Here is a 21,652-nt window from a genome sequence, read left to right as displayed (position 1 = left end):
GCTCCTAGATCACCCTCTCTCTTTCCCTGTCTCTCTGGCTCTCACTTGGAGCCTGGTCTCTAACATCCAGGTCAGACGCGTCCTTCACGGGGCTTGCACGCCATTATCTGCTGTGCCTTGTGTGCCGCCCCCCCGCCCGCCCCCGCGCTCTCCCCCGTTTCCAGTTCACACCCGCAGCTCGCAGCCATCTGCTCCCCAGCCCTGGCTGCAGAGGCCCCTCGAGCGGCCTCCTGCCAGCTGGCAGGTGACGCTGGCTCGTGGAGAGGTGTTGGAAGTTGGGCCCTGGCTCTGCCAACCCCAAGCCGCCTGCCGAGGTGCAAGGCTGCTGCTAAACGCTGGCCGTGGGCGCCATGGGCAGGGGCCCAGCGCACAGTCTGTCTACTTGCTTCGCCATCAGAGCCTCAGCTTGGCAGACGCAGCCCCTCTGTCGGCCCAGCCATCGTATTTAATCCGAGCGGTGATTTAATGTTCAATCTTCATCGCCCAGCCTCCTCGCGTCAGGAGACCACGTGACTGGGACATGCGGGCCCTTGTTTGCCTCGTGTCTCCCGTGGGATGAGGCGGTGACCTCAAGGCCCCGCTGGGGACACCCTGGCCGTGCCCTGCGCTCTGAGCAGCCCGGCGGCGGGTGCAGGGGTGTGCGGCTCACCCAGGGAGGCGAGTGGCGGAGACGTTTGCCGACCCGTCCTGATCCCAGTGACACGAGAATGTGTGACGAGTGTCAAATAAGAACCGACCTGGGCCTTGTGAGGAGCGACGTCAGGGGGGTCTTGCCCCAGGGGAGCCGCCACGGCCACCTCGCCTGGGCGGGGGCTCTGAGCAGGGTCTGCAGGACTCCGAGGTCCGGCACACGGGCTCTTCTTACAGGGAGGGGTAAATGAGGCCACAGAGAGTGGGTGTGGGGACGAGGGATGCCAGGTCCGGAGACTGTTCATCCCCGAGGCCGCTGCCCCAGGAGGGCGACCTTCACAGCTGGTAGCAGGGGCGGGAGGGAAGCAGACCCGGTGTGGCCGGCCAGCACCGTGTCCCACGGTCAGTGGGCCTCACCGCTCGGCTCATCACTGACGACACAGGTTTCCTATGATATTTGGCCGAAACCAATCTGACGGATACGACTCTCAAAGGGGAGTTTTGGGGAGAACTGTGAGGGTTCAGGGTAGACGTCCCGAACGCAGCGAGGCCTAAAGACAAAGGCGTGTGGCGTGAGGGCCCCACCTCCTCTGCCCACAGCGGTTTCTGTAGTTTCCTGGGAGCAGTTTCGTGGCTGCTCTAACAATTTAGCCCAAATTATGTTGCTCCAGAAAGACAGGAGAAGGTACTCTGATCCCCAGGTTCCCAAGAGGCAGCCGTTCCTACCAGGAGCCTCGTGTTCCTTTTCTGATGGAGACTCTCCTAACGTTGGGGGGCTTCCTCGCTTTCCTGAGGGCAGAACAAACTCCTGAGTGAGGAGGGAATGACTCGAAACGGAATGAAGGCCAGTGGGAGGAAAAAGGTGGACGGTCACAGGCACTGACCTAAATCCCCTGATACGGCCCGCAGACATATGTTTTCCATTTTTAATTTGTTACCAATGTTCAAAACCAAAGCCCCAATTTTTTTCATAATATTCCAAATACCTGACAGTTTTCTTGAAGAAAAAAAAAATCAGAGACATGGTAACATCCTCTGTTTCTTTAGGGCCACAGTCAGCTCTTCAGTTTTCCCCTCCCCTCCCCTGCTTCATCGTCCTGGTTACCCGCCTGCCCCACTTGCCTCTGCACTTTGACCCCTGGCGCAGGATTTGCTGTTAAAACTTCACGTGTGGGTTCTGGCTCAGCGGGGGACCCCGCTCGGAGCTTCCTGCGAGGAGAGGCGGGGGCCTGGCAAGGTTACGGAGCTCCCTGGGATGGAGGCTGGCTTCCTCGCTGCCCCGTGACTGCGAGAGCCACTCACCGCCTGTGCGGACTCGCTGCTCGGCCGCCCTCGGACTTGCTGATGGAAAACCGCTTGTTTCCATGAACAGCCCTGCCCAGCAAGGGTTCTAATTGATATAATGCGTCGTACTGGGCACCCAGCACCCAGCACCCGTGACGCTGGCCCCCTGCAGGAAAGGAACCCTCCCCCGTCGCAATGGGGGCCTCTCCCTGCCCACAGTCCCCCCGGAAGGGACCGTGGTTATTGCTTGTGAAATGGTCCCAGCCTGGCCCCCGCGTGCCCTCCCCGACCATCATCAGCGGCTGCTCCAGCTCCTGCCTATAAATATTTAAATGCCGGTTCAGCTTTCAGACCGAGCACGTCAGCTGCGAAGATCAAGCTTTTTGACCTTTTGTCAATTTACTCAGTGAAATATGACTCTCCTGGTCCCTTTTTTCAAACGGTTGTTTCCTTTTTTTCATAGTTGAAATGACTGCGTCTTCTTCCAGCGCCGAGTAGAGAAGATGCAGGACTTTCGGCACCTCCGGTAAATGTATAAACATGAATAGGTTTCCGTTCCGGCCCACCCCTCAGAGCTGCGGGTTCAGAGCCAGAGGCCTCGGGCGTGGAAGCCGGACTCGGGGACCCTCGAGGTCGAACGTAAGCCCCGCGGCTGTGCGGGTCGCCCCGGGCGCCACGGCTTCCGTCCCGAGCTGGCTGCTGCTAGTGCCGGGAGGTCAGTGCAGACGTGGAGAGAGGAGGGTGGGAGAAGCCAGGCGCCTCGGGGCTCAGCCCCTACAGCAGACACTCAAGACGTTCAGTCCATCGAGTTTGAAGTGGGGCGGGCCCGTCCAGCTGCCTGGTCTGATTGTGAGGGTCCCCAGCGCAGGCCTGTTGAGAGCAAGATACACTATATGCCAAAGGGGAGGCTCAGGAAACACGGGGCGGCTGCTTCAGGGTAACGTCGGAGGTTGGGACTCACACACTTTGTGAGGGACCATTAAAGCGGAGCGTTTGAACGCGGGGACTCAGAGAAGACGAAAGCGGGCTTTCCCATTCGTCCCCGCTGCCCCCGCCAGACCCTCCGCACAAGCTGGTTCGTCCGGGTCCCCTCGGAATAAATCGCAGGTTGGCGTCGCCGACTTTTCCCAGCCAGTGGAGGTCCCTCTGTGCCCCTGGTCCCCGAGCAGCATCAGTGTGGGTATTCGAGGGTCCAGCTCCATGGTCTCGCTCGTTTAAGTGGGAGGCTCTCCCTGCGTCCAGGCCGGGCCTGGTTGGGTCGAGCGCCTGCAGCGAGTGTACTTGGGGCGGGGTGGCCGCTTCCCTGTTCTGGCCGCGTTTGTCTCATTCCTGCGGCTGCTGACGTCTCCGGGTACAGGCGGCAGGCTCCTGGGGGCCGGGTCTTGGCGCCATCGCAGGAGAGAATGCCTGGACCAGCGCAGCGCATTAAAAAGCGGCAACGCATCTATTTACAGAGCATTATAGAAACGTGTGGATGTTACATATTTGCAAAGCGAAAAACAGAATCGCAGGACTCTTTAGACATTAAGGGCAACAAAGGAGCCGGTGTGCTCAGGTCAGCAAGCTTTTCTGGAAAGGGCCAGACAGTCGCGGTGCTCGCTTGGAAGGCTGCCCCGTCTCCATGGCAACTACTCACCTTTGCTGCAGCCCAGGGAAGCCGCTGCGGGTCACATGGCCACAAGTGGGTGCAGCTGGGTGCCAATAAAACTTTATTTAACACAGGTGGAGGCGCCGTCGTTTCCCGACTCCCGGTGCCCAAGACCGCTACGAAGCTGTGGTCGGAGGAAACCATGTAGCTTTAGAAAGTCTAAAAGCTGTCTGTCGATAGGCTCAACAGTAAATTAAGTATTGTGGAAACAACACATTGCTGAACTTGAAGACATGGAAACAGCAACTATCCAAACTGTAGCACAGAGATTTAAAAAAAAGGGTTCCTCCTCTGCTCCCCCCAAGCAATCTTCACGACAAAGCAATCTATCAAAAGGTCTAATATACTTACGATCGAAGACCCGGAAGGAAAAGAGAGGCAGGGCAAAAACGCCAGAACCGAGGACTTTTTTCACAAGAGGTCTGCGCTGCGTAATGGTAAAGAAACTCACTCAGGCTGAAGGGAACCTATCCCAGTTAGGAAGGTAATGTCGACAAAGAGACTGAAAGTGCCAGACACGGACTTGCTCTTGCCCGCCAGGTGCTCTCGGGCAGGCGCCCTCTGTCGCAGGGGTGGGGAACGTTTTTTCTGCCAGGGGCGATTTGGGTATTTATAACGTCGCTCTTGGGACATACAGAATTGTCAACTGAAGAATTGGCGATGAGAAAAGCTCCTAGATTTATTGAATTTCGAGTCCCACCTGCGGTTGCCTTGGCAGGGCCAGGCCGAATGACTTCATCGCCTCTCATCGAAAACTTCACGCAGCAGCGGCAGAGAGCGTATCCCCCAGTGCACAGGGCACGCTCACCAAGATAAACTACGTTCCGGGCCATCGGAACCTTTCAGTGCAAAAAAAAAGAATAGAAATGTACAGTGTACGTTCTTTCATACAAAAAAATTAGGAATCAGCAAATAGCTGGGACAGCCGGCGGGTCCAGGAGGTCCAGGGAGGGAAGGGGCCGCCGTCGGCTTCTGTGCCTGGCTCCCTGTGACAGACGTGCCATGTGGCGAGCGGTCCCCGTTTGGGGATTGAATTCCCATCCTGCTCAGCTGACACAAAGCCGTCCCCGGCCCGGGGGGCAGGGCATGAATAAGTAAACAGCCTTCCCGCTGGACACCTGCCTGGCGCAGACGTCGGGGCTGAGAGCGGCTGGGAGCGGCTGCTGTCCTCGGGGACAGGAAGCTGGTGCTGCCTGGGTGGCCCCGCTGGCCCCGCTGGTCCCCCAGAGCGCTGACCCCGGCCTTCTGTGAGTAGCCGCTTTGGGGGCTGGACGAGCGGAGGGTTAAGGAGCCGTGGCTCAGACAACAGGCGGGAAAGTCGGCCCTCACGTTTAAAACCCTCTGTCTTCTTGCTGCAGGCCGACGGCTCAGCGGCCACCCGGGGAGGTTCCTGCCGCTGTTCCGCGGGACCCGCCGTTTCTTAGGTTCTCCGTTCTCTTTGGTTTCTTTGGGCTGGTCTTGCAGGGCACTCATGCGGCCCTTTAACCTAGGAAGCTCTCGTATATCTTACCGGCAGTTTCCGTCACACTCTCTCCCTCTGGAAGCCTGACTCGTAGGCCTTAGGCCTCCCCGATGGATCTTTAAAGTCTTATTTTTTTCTTTTACGCTTTCAGTCACTTGGGGTGACTTCCTGAAGTTTACCTTCCGCACCCGCCACTGAAGTCCCACTTCATCTGAGCAGCGGTCTGCGCGGCCGGCACGCGGTCCCTGGTCCTTCACTGTCCTTGTGCCATCCCCCCATTCCTGCGGCGTTCCCTTAGCTCGACTGCACCGTCCCACTTCCTCCTGGGTTTTACTTTTATGTCCTTTGACTTTAATCTTCCATGTGGGTTTTTTTTTTTTTTAACGTAGCAGGTAATCCTTACTGGGTTGGTTGGTTCTGGAGCTCGCGGGGTGTCGGGGGCTTGTCCACGGTGACTCCCGCCAGAGTAGTGACCAGGACACTGGGCCTTTTGCTGTGGCGGCCCCTGCGTCACTGTGTGGAAGTCGTTTTGGGGTTATTGTATTTCCAGTCTCCTGCCTAGTTTGAGGGTGCTGTGGAGAAAGGCCCGACTCCCTGCTTTATGCGGGTGGGGTGGGGAGGGTCCCCGTTGTTCCCTGTTTTTCAGTTTGACGCTTCCCGGCCGCGAGCTCCTCCCGCTGCTCCTGGGTCCTGAGCTCTGTCATTAACTGTCTCCAGGAAATACCCCCGACCTCCTGTCTAGACAGCTCCCCTCCCATCTCCTCTCACATCGCTGTAAACCTTATTAAAGTCTCCCTCCAATTGAAATGACACACGAACGCCGTGGCCTCCACTGTGAGGTGCGGGCCCTGGAAGGACCGGGTGTCGTTGGTGTTTGTGTCTGACGACCAGCAGGCGCTGTGTAGGCCGACAGCGTTGATTGAAATAAGCTGCGTGCTGGCCATGGACTGTTTTTCAGCCCCACGTTCATTAATCTCACCCGTAGCGACGCTTCTGGTCGCCTGCGAGGAAGGGTGTGTGCAGAGCGGGCTGGCTGTTGGCTGTGGTCCCCATGCTGCCCTGTTGCCGTCGGCCGGTGGCCCGTCGTGACGGGACAGGGAGGGGAAATGAGCCCCGCACACGTTTCCCCTTGGTCCACGGGGGAACTTGCGGTCTCACTCCGAGGGCCACGTAAGCTGTGCGTCAGGGTGCGTCTCTATTCCTGGATTGTTACACGCTAGGACATTCGGTCAGAGGGAGAGACCCCGCCCGGCAGGGACCGTGAGCTCGCTCGGAGCCCTGTCGCTTGGTGCTGAGAACTGGAAGACGGCAGCGTAGCCCCCGCGTCCCCGGGGTGGACGGTGACGGGAGCAGAAAAGCAGCTCACAGGCCCTTCGTTTGTGACCGAAGTTCGTATGCTTCCTCCCACAGTTTAGAGATGAGCTGTCGTACCTGAAGCCCGTGGGCCCAGGAGACGCGTTTGGTCGGACCCAGCGCTGGGAAGGCCCCTCCGGGAGGCACCTGTTTCCTGCCCTGCGACCAGGAGCCCCGCCGGGGAACTTCGCGGTACGTTGTCCGTTCTTCCTCCTGAGGCCCCGTTCCCTGCGTTGGTCGGGGCTGCGCCCACTTCTTCATTGTTTAATGGTCTGTTCAGAGGCGTTGGCCAACTGCCGAGTGTCCGTCAGTTAGCCGGGAGGGCAGCGGGGAGGCCAGAGCAGGATGGGGGGCAGTGGCTGTCCAGAGGCCGCGGGGCACCAAGGACTCTGCGCGTGGAAAGTGGTTGTCTGGACCCAGACGGGGAGAGGTGGACGGGGCAGGTCATTCAGGACCTCACAGTCTGTTAGAGTATCGATTGTAAGTCGTGAGAGCCATGGCCAGTCCGCAGTGACAGGCTTTAGGTGGGAGAGTGACATGGTCCAAGTCGCCTTCCAGCGCAGTCGCTCCAAGCCCTGTGTGGAGACGGAGGCGGGGTGGTAGCAGGGAGAGCAGGAGGCCACCACGTCACCCAGTGGGGGCAGCGGGGTCCCGGATGGGCATCAGGGACGGGAGCGGAGGGGCCGCTGGAACCGGCGTCATTGTGAGGGACGCGGGGAAGATAGCAGGACGGCATGGGGATCGTGACTTCCAGGTTTAGACGTGGACAAGGCGGCAGAGGGAGGAGCCCCGTTGCCTAAGACGAGAGCGATGGAAGGAACGTCGGGTCTGTGGGGAAGGGGTGGATTCCATTTTGCACCGAAACTCCGTTTTGAGTTCGAGTTGCCCCTAAACAGGGAGAAAAGCAGCCGTCGGACGGCCGGGTCCAGAGTTCGGGTGACTCCGGGGCTGGCTCCGTTCCTTTACGCACATGTGGTTTGCGGGCTCCTGTGCGGAGGCACAGTCGGAACACGCGGTGATTGCGGGGGGCGAGAAGGACAGCTGCCCCTTTCTGCCAAAGGCTTTCCTGTGGCCCGTGGCCGGCCAGGCCCCGGTTGCCGTGGTTGTTAGTCAGACATTTAGAGCATGAAGCAGGTGAGCCAGCTGTCTGGGCGCGGCATTGGGAGTGAACCTGACAGAGACAAAGGGGCCTGAGTCTCATATTCCAGTAAACGTGAAGGGGGGATGGGGATGGTGGAGGTGCTGATGGCGGTGGGGATGGTGATGAAGGGGATGGTGATGAAGGGGATGGTGATGAAGGTGATTTTAATGGCGATGATGGTGATGGTGATGGTAGGAATGGTCCCAGCCATTCAGCAGACTTAAATTCACACCCACTCTTGTGATTTCTAGTTTATATGTTCATTTTCTGTACGGGGAACTCAGCTGTTTCAGATGTAGAATACATACTTGGTAACCATTTGTTTTCAGTTTCAGCCAAAACCCCAAAACCAAAAAACTATCACTTCATCAGTAAAGGCAGGACCTTCGGGGATGGAGAGATGCCTGGAAAATATCCCCCAACCCCACATCTTTCATCATTTTCAATACAACAGGAGCAGTTCCCCTGATAGGTGTCATTTACGAGAGCAGACGTATTTGCGCGCCCTGAACAGACAAACTGTGTCGTTAAGAACACTTTCAAACAGGATGTGTCTCACTGAGTGATGTGGGTGGCTATTTGCATGTAATTTTCCCAGTTCATTTACTCCCCATGGCCTGGGGACTCAGAAGTCACTCTGTTCTCTCGGGTGCAGGAAGGTTACTAGATGCTTTTATTTTGCTCGCTCTGGGGCTGAAGCTGCAGAGAGGGGTGATGCACGTGTGTGCAAATCTCTCCTATATTTGGAACGGGCTAGGGGTTTTTTTTGATAGACTGTTGGCCGCTTTGCAGATGCATCATTAAATTATTGCATTTAAATTTAGCTCTTGTCCTCACTTTGGAAGGGAGTGAATGTTGGAATCATTTCACCGTGAAGGGAAAGCAATCAGACAACATCCTCAGGACTTATGGAAATGGGGATCCTGGCCCGTGAGTGTCAGGGGCTGTGTGTTCAACTCAGAAGGCCTAGGGAGCTCCTGCAGCCCCAGAAAATTCAAACTGCCTCAAACACACACCTGAGCAGTTGCCAAGGTTGAAGCTCCACGAGGGCAACGTTTTCCATAGAAACCTGCACTGGTCATTCTCCTCGGTACAATGTCACCATCCTCCCAGCGGCCGCCAGGGCCCCTCTGTGTCAACAGCCTGTCAGGTGTTTATTCACAGACCTGAGCTGGAGAAGTTATGTTATCAATGACATTTTCACAGGGGTTGTGAACTTGGGGGAATGTCTTTAAAATCATATTCAGGGGCAACAGAGGATCAGTGGAGTCACACCTTACACAGGTGTGTAAGGTAGAAACTTGTGCCACCTTCCTGTGCCTCACCCATCGCCAATCACTGTTGGCAGTCTGGAGTTTCCCTTCAGGATTCCCAGACCTTTCCCTGTGGGTACACGCACACACACACGCACACCGCACACGCGCGCACACACGCACACCGCACACGCGCGCACACACGCACACACACACGCACATGCACACGCACGCACACGCACGCATACACAATGTCTTCACATGTTATGAGATGCACAGAGAACGCTGGGATGGTGCATTCGTGTGCGTGCACACGTGTGTCCCGTGTCCAGGTGCACACAGACACCGCTCTGCTCCTTTTCAGACTCACTTTCATTACTGGGGCAGAAGACGACATGCTCAGTTTGTGAAAACTCAGGCGTCTTTGACTCTTCCTTCCGCCCAGCTGGCCACTGTCATCCGTTTGGTCTTTCCGGACCTTTGTCTCCATATTGTGTGTACATGTGCACACGCGCGTGATCTTACCACCTGGCAGCACATTATAGGCGCTCGGGCAATATTTGTTGAAACCGGGAATCACTGACCCGGAAGGAAGTGGACCCCCCAGTGTCCCGGGACTTTGACCCATGCCACCTGCTCGTTCCGTTCACTTGCCTCTTAGACAAGTCGAACGTTCCTTCCTCCTGGGGTTGGCAGGCAAGGACTTAACTCGGTGTCTGAGCTCTCGGGACAGGGGTGGTTACATCTGAACCTTGAGGACAGTCAGAGGGAGAGACCGTGGCCTCTTGGCCTCTGTGGAGAATGTTCTGACCTTCAGCCTGGCGTTGCCTACATCCAGGGTGTCCACCAGGTAACAACCTAGACAGACGTAACCAACCAAACCAAATACAGTCATGAATTTGCTGGAAAAATCGAATCATTTATTAGAAAAATTATAACTTGCATTTTAACTGTGGTTTCATGGTAGTGATAGAGTTTCCTTTCTCAGCATCTTTATGTCCACAAAACACACGTCGTGCTTGTTTGAGGAGAAAGGAGACGAGAATAGTTGGTACCCAGAAACGGCAAACACATGCTGTCTGGGGAACACAGAGGAAATTGAGATTCCAAAACTGAGGCCCCGATAACCTTAGGTGCAACCTTGGGAGCTGTGGTCAGACAGGACCTGAGCTCCAGGGCTGCGGTCAGACAGGACCTGAGCTCCAGGGCTATGGTCAGACAGGACCTGAGCTCCAGGGCTGCGGTCAGACAGGACCTGAGCTCCAGGACAGCGGTCAGACAGGACCTGAGCTCCAGGACGGCGGTCAGACAGGACCGTCTGCAGGTTCCAGGCTCACGTCTGTCCGCTCAGGGCCTCAGGACAGGCTGTCTCCGCATAATGTCATTTGTGTGAAAATGTCAAGTTCAAACGGCTCTTAATGTCATTATCCTTCATGACTAAAGCAATTATATATTTTAAATTCCATTTTGTTTGTCCCCCCCCCCCTTTTTTTAAGTAGACGAGTCAAAATGGAAAGGGCTCTGTTGATATCAAAGTCTTAGTGCCAATTACAGTCACACACTCCTCGGTGCTGCCCTGACCCTGTCGGGAAGCGCCCGCGGGCCGGGCAGGATCGGCTCCCTGTCTGCATTCAGGGCAGGAAGGAGCAAGAGAGCGCAGGTGTGTTTGGCAGGCGCTTTGGAAACCGCTGTGAGACTCAGACGTTCAGCTCTGGTATCAGGGTCTTCGTAGCGTCTGTTTTTCTCTGGTCTCTTGGCAAAGCCAGGCCCTGGAATGTGCTCGACTTTCTCTGTTTGTTCTGTGGAGGCCGCTGGTGTGACTGTGCCCTCAGAAAGGGCTCGGGCTTGCTGTGCCCTGTGCCCGTGTGTTTGTCAGGGCTCTTGAGCTTGCTGATGACAGGAAACCAGCTCCAACTAGATTAAACAGAAAGGGGGCTTCACCGACTGGTGTAATTGAAGAGAGAGGAGTGTGGCGTCAGGAACGGCTTGATCCAGGAGCTCAAGCAATGTTTCGGGAATCTCAGTTTCCTCTGTGTTGGCTGCGGTTGTAACCAGAGTCCCTTCATCGTGCATGTAGGGTTCACAGACCTGCTGCCGTTTTTCTGTTGCTTGACGCGTCTACAGTTCTAGGCTCAAAAAATCACGTGAAACTTAAAACTTTCCTTGCTTGGGCTTCCTACTTTTCACTCATGGAGAGGATCCCCCCGAAGTCTATCACCCTAATGCTCCTCTTTCAGAAGCCTTGTGATCAGGATCAAGGGTCTGTTGTTGTTGTTAATCCTCACGGGAGGATATTTTTCCCATTGATTTTCAGAGCAAGTAGAAGGGAGGAGGTGGGGGTGGGGTGGGGGGAGAGAGAAACACCGATGGGAGAGAGACAGGGCCTGTCCCTGCCACCAGTTAGTAACCAGGCAACAGAGCGTTTGCCATGGCAGATGCTGTGGCCAGAGGGCAGCCGGCTGCGGGTACGAGGGAGGCTCTGAGGCAGAGGGACTGACGAGGGAGCACGGCCGCAGGTGGAGCTTAATTTTTAACCTGTGGCCATGACGACGCCTGGTTCCCATGACGACGTGGCTGTGAGATTAGGAATCCGCGCTAATCAGCCCTTTGGAGAGCGGTGCTTTTGCGCTTCCTGTTTCCCAGCACAGCGCGCCAGGCCCCTGGCCCAGAGCTGTGGCGCCCTAAACCCGGTCTGTTCCCCTCGATCGGCCGCAGGAGCTCAGGCGCGTGCTCTCCACGCCCTAAACTGGGGCTGTTAGGTTCCTTTGCATTTGAGGGCCTATTTCCCCAGGAACTCAGGAGCCGATGGTGACATGGACGTATGGGAACAGGCGTGTTTCAGTCAGGAAGACCCGGGGTAGCCAGAGCTCTTGGTTATAACTGGTTTTGTGATGCAGTTGTCTTAGTGGGGAGCAGTGCGCACTGCCTAGCCATGCTGTCTGTCTGTCTGTCTGTCTGTCTGTGCACCCCACAGGGGCAGGGGGGTGGCCTCACTGCTTCCGTTTCCCAGCACCTAGGGCGTCCCTCTGACAATAGGAAGCACACATGTGGGCTGGCACGTGATTGTGTGAGGGAGTGAGTGAGTGAGTGAATGAATGAATGAGTGAGTGAATGAGTGAATGAGTGAGTGAATGAGTGAGTGAATGAATGAGTGAGTGAGTGAGTGAATTCAGTATATTGAAAAACATGTTTTTCCAGCTTTGCCAATTTGGTGTCACAATTTGAAGGCAGCTTCCTACAAAGTAATGAAAAAAACCAGAAACTTCATTAGCAAGAAATCTGTTAATGTCAGGCTTTTAGACAAAGACCCGTTGTCTCTGATGAACGTCTGGGGGGGGGTCCCCACGTGATCTCCCTCTCAGTCTCCGTCTTTCCTTCCCTGTCTCTGTCCCTCCCCCTCCCCCTCCCTCCCTCTCTTTCCCACGGGCTGGTCTTGCATTATTGGCAGGATCGCTGCACAGTCGGATGGGACCAAAGCACCTCTTCCCCACCCCTGTTCAGGCTCCGTCTCCCAATTGCTTTGTAATGTAAATAATCTTCACCTGAAGGTTATTTACATTACAAAGCTATAAAAAACATTTCCACCTCAACGTTTATGAAGAAGGCATTTTGCCTGAACTTCATTTTGAAATTCCATCAGCCTCCAAAATGTTTGTTCAAATGTGTCCACACGCTGTGAGAAGAGGCCCAGCCCCCAGGAGTGGGGGGCTCCAGGCTGGAAGGAGGGCCGCCAGCCGGGGAGGTGACAGAGGGGAGCCCTTCCCTGCCCGCCCAGCAGACGGGCACCTGAATGTGGACAAGGCCCACCTGGCCTGTTTGTCTTTACCACGAGCAGAGGCAGGAGGCCCTGGCCACTGTGCCCAGAAACTGGTCCTGCTTTTGGGGTGGGCCCTCCCACCCCTCCCCAGAAACTGGTCCTGCTTTTGGGGTGGGCCCTCCCCTCAGGAGATCTGTAACTTGGGCCCTCAGGAGATCTGTAACTTGGGAAATTCCATACTCATTTTACTTACGATGCTTTTGTTAAAAATAATAGAAAACCCATTCAAATCGGCTTAAATAAAACAATATTTGGGGGAGCAAAAAGGCGGGGCATTGAGATGTAGCATAGACTTTGTGAGGTTAGACCCCTTATATCACCGACATGTCCAGCTTGTGTCTGTCCTTCCTTCCTTCCTTCTAAGTTCGGGCTTTGCCCCAAGACTTATTTTCTTAGTAGTTGCAAGATGGTAGCTGTAATGGGTTTTAAGTTTGTCCCCCTAAAAGATGTGACCAGATCCTAACCCCTGGTGCTTGTGAATAGAGCTTCATTCAGACAGAGTCCCTGCTCATATAACAAGAACTATGGGGATGAGTTCCTGAAGGGACACTGGAAGGTCCTGCCTGGCATTGGCCCCTGTTATTTGCAGATGTGGAGACGTGGGCTGAGAGGACATGAGCAGAGAGGGCGGGGAGTGTCTTCCTTCGGTCTTCACCAGCGTTGTCTCCTGCGACGGGGACTCCAGGTGGTCTGGGATGGATGAGTGAGCCCCCCCCCCCCCGAGATAGTAAAGAGCTGTCTCTTTAATGCTTCTCATTGAAAGTTCATTAGCCAAGAAGATCACTATAAACTTTTAGAGGGATTACGTCACCACTGTTTGCACACTGAACATGCAGTAGCCACTCAAATGTTTAACTTAAGACTATGCCTCTCCTAAGAGCGGCTTTCCCACAGTGGGATCGAGCTCTCTTGTCTCTCACCGTTGGGACTCAAGTTGGCTGAGCCTGTCTTTGGAGAAGGAGACCAATGGCCGGGTTCCTAGTTACACCTGTGAGAGAAGCCAGGCTGGACTCAGAGCGACTCTGAAGATAAGTGTTCTCCGTGGGCTGGAGGGTAACTGCATCGCCGAGCTCACCCACCTCTCCCCAAATGCCGAGGCCTCTGGGCCGGCTGAGCGATGCCTGGGAGCTCAGCTCCAGTCTTCTAGCAAAACTCAATTAAGGCGCCAAGCTGGAAGCCAGGCCGGACAGCAAATTAATTTTTAATCCATGGACACAGCTTGCTGTTCGGCATGAATAATGTGCCACAGCCCCGCGGCTGCCAATCCTACAAGAAACAAAGCAGATAACCGCATTTGCTGGGAGCCTGCCTTCTTCCCTTTGCTGGGCCCGCCCCTGTCCCCAGCCCGAGTGGGTGGCCTCAGGGCTCAAGGCGGCTGATAGATTTGTCTGTTTCCACTCAGGACAGGAATTCTGGTGACTCGGACGGACTCTGTTCAGTGTAGTGACATCAAGTCTCCCTGAAAGTAAGTTTATTTGAAAAGATGTCAAAAGAAAGTGGATTCATTTAAATGGAAAATCTTTAAAGATGAACAAGACAGACAGCAGGTGGATATGGCTCAGGAAGTGAAGGAGGACCTACCTGCCTGCCTGCGGTCGGGAAATTTCGACACAGAGCTCAGAGCAGAGGAGAGGCCAGAGGCCGGAGGGGGAGGAAGGGAGACTTCCTGGAGGAGGTGGGCTTTGAGCTGGGTTTTGAAGATTGGAGAGAAGCTGGGATGGTGGGCTGGAGAGGAGGAGAGACACTTCAGACGGGATGGGGAACATCAGGGGCACGGGCTTGGGGCTAGAAACGGTGCGGGAAGGTCCCGAGGGCTACGGCCCTCAGGCTGTGGATGGCAGGGGCTGTCAGGCTGCGTGGGCCTGAAGGGAGGAAGCTGTCCCGGGCAGCGGCCGCCCGTCTGGGTGTGGGACAGAAAGTGGAGGACATCGCTGCCCAGCCCTTCTCTGTCTTATTTACAACCCCGCCCCGCAGCCCTGAGCCAAAGGGAGGAAACACAGGGGCTGTGTCGGAGACAGTCTGCTGGGTAGTCCCTGGTGGATCCCCGAAAGTGCTTGCGGTCATTTTAATTCCTGTTTTCAAAAACATTTTAAAGCTACTAAAACACATTTGAGAAAGACGGAAGAAATCAGTGACAGAAAAGCAGCCAGCGCACTGACTCGGGTGCGCTTCCTCTCGGCCTTTTCTCATTAACACTGTTTTACAGTGTCAGGGGGGTGCAGACTCAAAAGCCTACAGGGCAGGTCCAGAAGTGAACCGGGCGAACCTGGTGAAACGTGAGAACTGTCAGAAATGCAAGCAGGCCCGGCCGGCGGGGCTCAGCGTTGAGCGTCGACCTGGGATCCAGGCGATCGGGGTTCGGTTCCGGTCGGGGCCCATGCCCGGGCTGTGGGCTGCAGCCGATCAATGACTCTCTCATCATTGATGTTTCTCTCTCTCTCTCTCCCTCTTCTTTCCTCTCTCTGAAGTCAACAAAGATATATTTAAAAAAAAAAAAAATGCAAGCAGGAGGGCGTGGTGGGGACCGCGGCGCCCAGGCCTGCCCTCCCTGCGGACTGTGGACGGTGTCGGGGGCACAGCCGCAGGGGGAGACGCACGGGTGGGTCTCCCTGGCCGACGGAAGCGCTGCTCACCCTGCCCTGAGCCGCTGGACCCAGAGAGGCCGCCTCGGGGCCGAGCCGCCTGCCCTCTGCTGAGGCCGCCCCCGCGCCCGGTGTCCGCCCGGCCACATTTCTAGGGCTCTTTCCACGGGAAGGTCTTTATCGGTGGCCGCTGCACCTGCCCGATGGCAGCAGGGACAGGCCGCCTCCTAATCTCTCTCCCAGGGTGACTTGTTGAGGCCCCGGCTTCCGTTTACGGCCTGTGGCGCACACATATGCCTCTTGGCTCCTCCGCGGGGCTCCGCGGCTGCTGGCAGCGGCTGGCGCCAGCTCCGTCCTAATCCTCACGTCCCTCTGTCTTCCAAACCCAGCGATGGCAGGTTCGCCCACGCCTTGGCCGGGAGACAGGAACAGTTTGGTTGGATTCCCTTTTCAGGGCGACTGCTCGGGTCCCTGCGTGAGCAGCACAGGTGCGCCCGGGGCTCCCTCGGGCCGGGCTGGCTGCGCTCGGGGCCGGCGCCCAGAGCTACGGGGTGGGCGTCCTGGGCTCTGTGGGCGTGGGCAACCTGCGGGGGCCTCAGACACATGGGCATGGGAGGTGCAGTTCAGGCTCTCAAATGGAGTGGAGCCGTTCTCTCCCAGGTGAAACGCTAGGCCCTGGCCATGAGACGGCGAGTTTCCCCCCTTCTCCCCCCCCCCCCCCCCCCCCGCCTTCCTTGGCGTGTGTGCTTTGGTTTAAAGTGTGCGTTCAAGGTACAGGGACTGCTCTGGCCAGTGTGGGTCAGCCGGTTGGGCATCACCCTGCGTACTGAAGAAGGTTGCCGGTCTGATTCCCGGCCAGGGTGCATGTCCAGGTTTGGGGCTCGATCCCCAGAAGAGGGTGTGCAGGAGGCAGCCAATCAGTGTTTCCCTCTCACATCGATGTTTCTCTCTCTCTCTCAAAATCAATAAAAAATCTTTTTAAAATAGAAAAAGATGCAGAGTAAAATTCAGAGTTCTCCCTCTGACTGCAGGCCCCGTGGGACCCTTCTTCCTGGACGTTGTCTGCCCCCCAGTCTCCCCCACTTGCCCCTCACTGCCCCCAGCAGACCCAGCTGTCCCCATGCCAGCGTCTGCGCCGGGCGCCTTCCCTCTGCGACGCTCTCCTCCCTTCCCGGCCGGCGGGCTCAGTCCCTCACTCCCACTTGGTCCTGATCCGAACATCTGGGGGGTTCTGGTGAAGCATTTCTTGGGGGAAAACCCCCCACAAAACTGTGGCTTGTACTATTTGCCCATTTTCACGGTGCAGGAGCCTCCCTGGGGTTGCTTTCAAGTTCCCGGTGAGCTCAGGAGCCCAGGGTTGGGGAGAGGCCCCGGAGCCCGTGAGCTCAGCTCCCGCACGTCACCCCTCGCCCGCTCGCCTGCGCTCTGTCCCATTCATTGTCGTCTTTACACGTTGACTTTTCCATAGAATTGAAACGGAAAACCCCCCGCAGCTGTGGGTGACATGAGCTGACCCGAATGTGAAAGGGCCGCTGGGTGCGGATGGGGGGGGTGCGCAGGCCCCGATTACGGGCCAGTCGGCAGGCGGGCGACCCGACCGCTGGTGTGACACAGGCGGCCGGCCCCCGTGACTGCGTGGAAGGCTGAGGTTGTCATGGAAACAACAGCGCCTCCTAAACGGAGCCCTTTCTGCAGGGAGGCGCGTCCGCTTCTCGTAAGGGCATTAGCATCGGACGTGAACGCTCCGGGTGGTCTCCGCCGCGAGCTCCCGCTTACATACTTGATTCCCCGCGTGGTCTGACGGCCCAGTCCTCCGAATGGCCTCGTTCATAATTGGAGGCCGACCCCGGACCTCTTCCTGGAAAACCAGCCACCCCGACGGTCGGACACACGTTGGGTCTTTCCTCCCATTTCGTATCTGAACCGGTCCAGCATGTCGCGTTCGGGCTAATCGCCGGGCGTGCAGAGGCCACCCAGACGCCTTGCAGAGAAACGGGCTCCGCTGGCGCAGAAGGGGCTTCGGTGCCTGTCCGCTCATCAGCTTCGGAAGGAGGTGGACTTGCCCGCAGGGCCGTGAAGACACGACATCGGCAGGGCGAGTCCTCGCGTGTAACTTGCGTTGAAGACTTTCGAGTGGTTTTTGAAAAGCCCTCTGAGGCTTAGACCCGGACGCAGGACAGCAGTTTCTCGGCAGGCGCCTGCTCTATGCGCGCGGGCTCCTCGCCCCGGTCTCGTCCTCAGAGGAGACCGACGGGACGTCCACGCCGGCTCCAGCCCTCCTTCCCCCAGCCCCACGGCCAGGGGTTCCTGCTTAGCTTTTATCAGACGCGCCGCGAATTTCCCCGGCCCTGCGGTTTCCCTGCCTTTCACGTCTCCTTCGCTCTCACTGTGCCCCGCGGGGTCCTGACAAGCTGTCCGGCGCGGGCAGGGCCCACAGGAAGGGGAGGACACTTGGCCGCCTAGTGACACCCGCTGTCCCTTATTCCCACCAAACAGAGGCCCAGTTTTTTCCCAGGGCTCTTCCCAGGCAGGGAGGCACCCTGCTGCCGGTGGTGCTCCTCGGAGGGTCCGGCCCCGGGCGGGACACGACCAGTGAGAGCCGAGGGCCCCGGGTGGCCGACGGGAGGGGTTTCTTTCTCCCCAGCGAGATTCGCGAGGAAGCCCCCCTGAGGGTCACGCTGGGCCCTCTGCGCCCGTCTGCATCCAGCTTGTGCGGAGTTGGAGGCCGGCACACGTGGGTGGGGCCCCGGCTTCAGGCCGGGCGCTCGGGGCTGTCCTGGTCCGTCAGCTGCTCCACGTGGTTTCCGTTCTTGCAGACAAAGCCCCGCTCTCCCGAGGATTTCGTAGAATTACCGTTTCTGGCGGATAAAGCTCCCTGTTTCTCGGAGGGTGGCTTTGAAGTAATTGGATACAATCTAAGGTTGTTAGACACGAGTGGCTCGTTTGTTGGTGTCAGGGAGAGAGAAGACGCGGGCGCTAACGAGGTTCGCGCTTGGCTCAGATCAAACGCTCCGGCGCGTCCCCGGCTTCGGTGGGTTTTCAGTTCTTATTTTGTACTTTTCTACATTTTAAGACGTTTCCTACAGTGAGGCTGCATCACTGTGTCAATCAGAAAAGGTTATTAATAAAAAGTTCAGATAAATTTCTCTTTTTTTAAAAAAATATGTTTTTATTGATCTCAGGGAGAGGGAAAGAGAGAGAAACGCCAGCGATGAGTCATTGGCGGGCTGTGTGCTGCGCCCCTGCCGGGATCGGGGCCCACACCCCGCAGGTGCCCGACCCGGGTCACAGGTGGGCACAGCCGCTGGGCCCGCCGGCCGTGCGGAGTCCGGCTCACGGCCCGGGTCTGCTCCCGTGTCTGCTGTTCCGGGTAGAAACCCTCCCGTCGAGTCACGGAAACGTCAGAAAGGCTCCCCCCTAAGTCGGGGGCGGCTGCTGGCTGAGCAGCCCACCCCCCACCCCGAGATAGGTCCTCTGCTAAATTTTAAGACATTAAATTTTTTCTGGGAAATAGATCTGTACGTGTTTGTTCGTTACCACGTTGTGTATTTTTCAGGTGAAAGGCTGTGGTGTGGGCTCGGAGCTGCCTCCGTGCTCCTGGAGTTTATTAAGTGGAGTAAACCTCGGAGGCTCAGCATAAACCCTGGAAGTCACTTGTGCCTTTTTCTGTGACCCCATAGCTCCGGAGCCCCTGAATCCCACGCATCGTCCGGAGTCTCAGATCCCGCCGCCAACTGCGGGAGTCGAAGGGGAGTTTCCACGCAGCATCTCCATCCTGGTTACAGTTTGGGGAGGGACAGAAGTCAGGGCCCAGAAGTACAGCCTGGTGGCTCTGTGACCCCGGTCGTTATTTAACCCCTAAGCTTCAAATTCTACGTGTTAAAATTGGGGTAATAACAGCAATACCTGTCTTATAAGGCGGTTGTTGGTGTGAAAGAGAAAATGTAGGTCACGTGCTTACCCAGCGGCTGACGCAGAGGCGTTCGGTAAGCGTTAATTATTATAATCTTAATGCCAATCACGGTCCATCAAATGCCTCTTTGGTGTGGAGCTAGCCAGACACACGTTGACCTTTATTTTCCTGTGTTTTCCCCAAATCGGAGAAGCTCTGTGCTGTTGGCTCAGAGGTAACTGCTGCCGCCGGGTGGAGGGGCCTGGGCGTCTCCTAATCAGCACCCTGGACAGGCCCAGGCCCGGCCGCCCGGGTACACGGTCCCGCTTCTCATCGGGTGCAGGGATCAGCGCAGGCCGAAGCCTGAGGGGACACTTTTTAATCACCGACGTGTCTACTGATTTTTATGGTACACTGGCAGGATCAGCAAGGCGACTTGTGATGAAAACTCGGCCTTGCTTTGCTCGTCCCTGGTGTCGGGACTTAGATTTAAAATTTAACAGCCAGAGGTGGCTGGTGGCTACCGTATTGAACGGGGCAGACGCAGGGAAATGTCCCTGTTGGGGCTCCAGTATCGGGTTGGGCTGGGGGACAGATTACCGCCGAAGCCAGGCAACCCCTAAGGGCCCCAAATCAAGAAGAGTCTGATCCCGTCGCGTAACGGGAGCGCGACTGCGAGTGTGTTCAGCCGACCGCCTTGTCGGGCGGTTTGCAGGGTTCCCGTTTCCATTGCTCGCATGACTCCGTTTCCTGATGCAGAATTTGAACTGGGTGACAGGAGCCCCGGGGTGGGAAGGAGAAAGCAGATTGCCGAGGCTCTCGAGGAAGTAATGGCCTCTGTAACCAGACAGGCATCGTCCCCGGGAAGCGCACATGTTCTCGCAGAGACGCTTAAAGACCTCTCATTGCTGCGCTCCTTGCGGAAGGGCCCAGGAGCCTCACTCTTTGCACTAATAAAGTTCAGTTGGTAAGTTTTCCGTTGCCCACTAGCAGCTGGCAGCTCGGCACATCGATTCGGTGCCGATGGGCAGGTCTGTCACTGTGATTTCCTGGTATAATTTTTCTACATTCTTTCTTTTCCCTTTTCTCATCGCTATTGCCTTACTGCATAATGTTTTTTACTTTTTAAATTGATTTTTAGAGAGAGGAAGGGAGAGAGAGAGAGAGAAACATCAATGTGAGAGCAAAACTCTGGTTGTGGCTGCCTCCTGGACGCCCGATGGGTGATGGGGCCCGAGACCCGGGCATGTGCCCTGACCCGGAGTCAAACGCTGCCTTTTGGCTCATGGGCTGGTGCCAACCAACTGAGCCTCACTGGCCGGGGCTCCAGTCAGATCTCCCTCCTCCGTGTCTCCGAATGCTGGTGTGGCCTCACAGTGCCCTTTCCTTTTGTCCTAGGAGAATGAACAGGGGGATGCTGCCCGGGGAGCGCCTCGCCTGAGACCCCAGCATGCGGGCCTCCCTGCAAGGGCCGGGCAGCTGGACCAGGTAACTCACCGCTGTTGACAGGCCCGTGGGAGGGGTGGCAGGGGGGGGCGTGTGACCAACAGTGCTGCTTCCGGCTGTGCGCCCAAAAGGCCTGGGGTGGGGCCTGCAAACGCCCCGTGATGTCACGGGAGCCTGTGCCCTGGTGTTGAGGCTCAGATACGAGGACAGCCTGTGCAGTCAGGGCCGAGGCACGTTCCCCCGGAGGACTTGGATTTGTTTCCGAGTTCACATCACCGTAGCAAACGGCATTAAAATCCTCTTGCAAATCAGACCTTCCCGTGGCCTCTTAATAGCAGCCTTCCCACAGCCCTGTGCCACGCGGGAAGGCCCAGGGCGCCTTCCTCTCCTGTGGCTCAGAGACTGTCAGGTTAAAGGAAAGCTCTGTACGTAAAGTGCTTGAGGCAGAAAGGACTTGGGCGACTGAAGAGCAAGGCTTCGGGGTGGCCTATTGTTGAAGCACAATTTGTGCTGTACGTTTGGGGGAGGAGGGGAAGAAGCGGAGTCTGTGGTTGGCTCACATGAAAGGTATGGGGGGAAAACCAGGCACCTTCTCAGAGCAGGGACGTCCTGCTCGGTTCTGAAGAGGCCGCAGGAGAGCTTGAGGGGAAGGGCGCCTCCCGGACCAGCGCTGAACACGGCTCTGGGGCCTGTGGTCCGAGAATGGTCATGGCTCCCGAGGTTATCAGAGCAGCCAAATTCTAATGGGGCCTTATTGCCATTTTTATCCACTTTTAAGATGGGTGAAATCATCTATCTATCTATCATCTATCTATCTATCTATCTATCTATCTATCTATCTATCTATCTATCATCTATCTATCTATCACCTATTTATTGTTGATATGTTTTTATTGATTTCAAAGAGAGGAAGGGAGAGGGAAAAAGATATAGGAACATCAATAATGAGAGAGTCATCGATCGGCCGCCTCCTGCACGCCCCCGACTGGGGATCGAGCCCACAACCCTGGCATGTGCCCTGACAGAATTGAACTGTGACCTCCTAGTTCATAGGTTGATGCTCAACTGCTGAGCCACGCCGGCTGGGCTATTTATTTTTTAATATATTTATTATTTGTATTTTTTAATCGAATTTATTGGGGTG

At 56.5% G+C, this 21,652-nt stretch overlaps 1 protein-coding gene across 1 annotated transcript in view; it reads left to right on the top strand.

Annotated features, from left to right (window-relative positions):
• Nucleotides 1–5,970: 5,970 nt before the first annotated feature.
• The window catches only part of RIMBP2 (RIMS binding protein 2), a 50,625-nt gene continuing 34,943 nt past the window's right edge, over nucleotides 5,971–21,652 (top strand). The window contains exons 1-3 of the mRNA XM_087828679.1: nucleotides 5,971–6,037; nucleotides 6,435–6,569; nucleotides 20,461–20,550. The gene's annotated coding sequence lies outside the window, so the exon portion shown is untranslated. The remainder of the gene's footprint in view (nucleotides 6,038–6,434; nucleotides 6,570–20,460; nucleotides 20,551–21,652) is intronic.

The sequence above is a fragment of the Miniopterus natalensis genome, chromosome 20 (genome assembly GCF_054644295.1).
Source record: "Miniopterus natalensis isolate mMinNat1 chromosome 20, mMinNat1.hap1, whole genome shotgun sequence".
In the NCBI taxonomy this organism is placed as follows: domain Eukaryota; kingdom Metazoa; phylum Chordata; class Mammalia; order Chiroptera; family Miniopteridae; genus Miniopterus; species Miniopterus natalensis.
Note: the sequence above shows the minus strand (reverse complement) of the source record. Positions and strands in the feature narration are given on the sequence as shown.